This window comes from Choloepus didactylus, chromosome 26, assembly GCF_015220235.1.
Source record: "Choloepus didactylus isolate mChoDid1 chromosome 26, mChoDid1.pri, whole genome shotgun sequence".
NCBI classification, from domain to species: domain Eukaryota; kingdom Metazoa; phylum Chordata; class Mammalia; order Pilosa; family Megalonychidae; genus Choloepus; species Choloepus didactylus.
Window position 1 is genome coordinate 15,819,234 of NC_051332.1, and position 4,030 is coordinate 15,823,263.

A 4,030-nucleotide genomic window follows, 5' to 3' on the forward strand; every position below is an offset into this window, starting at 1 on the left:
ATACCATCACTGTTAAACAGCTGATGGTGTCCAGAATGCCTCTGTCAACTGAGAAGACATATGGCTGGTGTCTGCTGATTCTTTGCTCCTGGGTTGCATTGCTTTCAGCTTCTGATTCTAGTGGTTTTCTCTATAAGCATCTGGGAGTCCTTGCATAGCTTTTCTAGGGCAATCTCTGTGCTTCTTCTCTTAGCTTTGCATCTCCAAAAGTCATTCTGTCTGCATCTCCAAGCATCAGCCTGCATTTGGGTCTGTGTCAGCTCTTAGCTTCTCTAAAATACTCCAGTGAACTCTTCAAGACCCACCCTGAATGGGTGGGGCACAAGTCCATAGAAATAATCTACTCAAAAGTAACACCCACAGTTGGATGACTCACATCTCTATGGAAACACTCAATTGAAATGTTCCACCTTAATCAAAAGACTAATAAATCTGCCCCCACAAGACTGCATTAAAGAAAATGGTTTTTGGGGGTCATAATATGTCCAAACTGGCACAGAAGCCAAATTGATACTTTGCACATAGTGTATGTTTGTCCAAAAATCTATGCTACTGAAGTATGTGACAACTACAGTGAATAGCAGTTAAAGCAACTTCAATAAAATAAGAAATCTTCAGAAATGGACTCTTTGAATGATAGCACTACCTAAATTACAGAGTTTGAACTTCACGGCTCTTAGCCATGAATTAATTCCTTTGATCTTGTTATAAATAAAGGGAATTTAATTTGTGTTTCATAGGGTGATGACCAAAAAAACCCAAAGCAAAACAAAAAATAAATACTCACACATAAATTTAGAGTATTGTTTTTGTAGCAATCTAAAATATTCAAACAAATTAAATAGTTTAGCTTATTTGATAGTCATATAAGCATTTCAAAATCATAATGATATCCAATTATATAATGCATAATGTAGAAAGAAATAAAGTCTACCATTTTGTGGATTTTTCTAATAAATGTTCCCTGCAGAAATGTGTGAATACATATATATATATATAAACATGGGTAGGATAATTGCAGACAAGTTCTGTGAAACCTTTTTGAAATTGAGGGTCTGAAGCAAAATAAACTTTTCAGATAGGCACCAAATTTATCTGAAAAAATTTTCCACATTAGTTATTTCATCAGATACTCCACTCACTTCAGGAATACATGTGATTTTACAGGAAAAATATCCTCCAAAACCAAAATACCTTTTCAGACCCAGTACACTTAAATATATCACTCATATTGGAAGTGCTATGACCATAATCTTTGCAACTATCACAAAGCATATATATATATAAGAAGTTTTTATAAATTTTTTGTGATGTTTATATGTTTGATTCTTATTGCAAACTGTTTTTTGATAAGATAGCATTGTGTTTTATTCTAGTATGGAAACCTCAAAATAATCACTATAAAGCTTTTAAGACTTATGGGAGAGTAAAATACAATTGTCCATATATAAAAGATGAACTCCTCAATATCACAATTACAAATGTTTAGAGCAGCCCAGTCTTCAAGACAAGCCCAAGCCACTATTAACAGAATGGAATAGAACACGGTCCAAGATTCAGGCAGTTTTTTTCTCAATCCTCATCCTGAATTTTGAGGATTGATCTTCATTTCAGTCCAGCCAGCAGAAATTCTGAAATTTTCTTTTGTATTTATTCTACAGACTGTATATATTGTAGATGGTTCCCTTAGTGACACACTGTTGCTAGTTTTGTCTCAGCAATCTTTGGATGTGCAAATTCCACAAAGTCATCAATTAGAACAGACAATGCTCCTTTGTCTAAATTTCTGCAAACTGCAATCATTGTACTGAAGTCCAAAAGATTTAGAGTATCTTTCAGTAATGATCATTTATGCTGTTCCAACAAAAATTTATTTCATAAGACTGAGAATTTAAATTTTCAATTAAGCATTAAACTCCAGTAGGCAATGGCTATTTCTAGAACTTTTTGTCCTGGATTCTTTGTAAAATTAGAAGTAAACTGGTAAAAATCCTTAAATTACACTGGTTCTTTCAATTCTTATTCCATCTTGGGTGACAGGTTCATTGATTTTTCTATGCTGTCCCTCATAATTCTGTTATGCAATATGTGAATTTCTGTTGGAAGAAGTCACACTTTGTTGTTTCTCTGAACTTCCATGCAGTGATCATCACACTAATGATAGCTGGATACAGTCCTGGTCATCACAGAACTGCTGTATACTATCTATTCCAATTTTATTTTCATCTTGTGGATATTTGTATCTATTTCAAAGTAGTTCTAATATTTCAATAATTGTCTTATAGTCTCTTGTATATAAATGTCAGAATTTTGCAAAAAATTGTCCATTGCAACATATAACTTCCAGTCATTTTCAGGTAAACAACTTAACGCTGCTTTTTCACTAGATTGTGTGACTATCATAAACTAACTTTATCCTTCTATGATGATTTCAACATGTTCAAATTGGTGTCCTCCAGGTCTCTCCCCTTCTCTTCTGACTCTTCAGTGAATGGACTGTGAAGGTGCTGGATTTTCTTACTGGCTTGATGGATTCCAATCATGAAGTGTGCAGCATGGCAGGGAGGCAGAGGGCCCTAAATGCTCTTTATTTTTTTTTTTTATCAGAAAAGGGAAACCTTTAATTTAGATAAATTAAAATGACTATTGTGCTTCTCATAAGCAAAGCTCAAATCAAGTCCTGGAAACCATGAATTCATTTCATAAAGAGAACTGAAATTACTTATATATTACCAAAATAAACCCACAATGTAGATTTACATTTCTCAATATGAGAAAACAGCAAGGTAGTCTAGGTTCATGTGACAAATAATACATGCTCTATCATCTCAGAAAATCCAAAATGTGTTCTCATTTGTATATGAAAGAAGTGACCACATATAGCTGGTGTGGGTAAGCAAGGCAACGAGGTGTGTAGCAAACAAAATCTGTCACTAAAAACAATTCAATTGCAGGCCTTTATGAGTATGAGCCTGTTCTAGTTTGCTAATGCTGCCAGAATGCAAAACCCCAGAGGCAGATTGACTTTTATAAAATGGGATTTATTTGGTTACACAGTTACAGTCTTGTGCCAGTTTGAATGTATTGTGTCCCCCAAATGACATCTTTGATGTAGTCTTGTGGGACAGATGTTTTGTGATTATATTTGCTTGGAATGTGCCCCACCAAGCTGTGGGTGATGACTCTGATAAGATATTCCCATGGAGGCATGGCCCCACCCATTCAGGGTGGCCCTTGATCAGTGGAGCCATATAAATGAGCTGACTCAAAGAGAAGAAACTCAGTTCAGCTGTGAGTGATGTTTTGAAGAGGAGCAAGCTTGCTAGAGAGGAACGTCCTGGGAGAAAGCCATATTGAAACCAGAACTTTGGAGCAGATGCCAGCCATGTGCCTTCCCAGCTAACAGAAGTTTTCTGGACACCATTGGTCATCCTCCAGTGAAGGTACCCTATTACTGATGTGTTACTTTGGACACTTTATGGACTTAAGACTGTAACAGTGTAGCCAAATAAACCCCCTTTTTATAAAAGCCAATCATCTCTGGTATTTTGCATTTCAGCAGCTTTAGCAAACTAGAACAAGACTTAATGCCATAAAGTGTCCAAGGTAACATCAGCAATTGGGTACCTTCAATGGAGGATGGAAAATGGTGTCTGAAAAACCTCTGTTAGCTGGGAAGGCATGTGGCTTGTGTCTGCTCCATAGTTCTGGTTTCAAAATGGCTTTCTCCAGGACATTCCTCTCTAGGCTGCAGTTCCTCAAAATGTCACTCTTAATTACTCTTGAGGTATTTATCCTCTCTTAGTTTCTCTGGAGCAAGAGTCTGCTTTCAACAGCCTTCTTCAAACAATCTCTCATCTGCAGCTACTCTCTCAGAATTTGTGCAAGATTCAAAGTGTCCCTCTTGGCTACAGCAAGCTCACACCTTCTGCCTGAGCTTATATAGTGCTCCATCAAACTAATCAAGGCCTACTTTAAATGGATGCAGCCACACCTCCATGGAAATTATCCAATCAGCATTATCACCTAC

At 36.4% G+C, this 4,030-nt stretch overlaps 1 pseudogene; it reads right to left on the reverse strand.

Moving 5' to 3' along the window:
- Window positions 1–1,686: 1,686 nt before the first annotated feature.
- Window positions 1,687–2,453, reverse strand: LOC119520789 (annotated as a pseudogene).
- Between the last annotated feature and the right edge of the window lie 1,577 nt (window positions 2,454–4,030).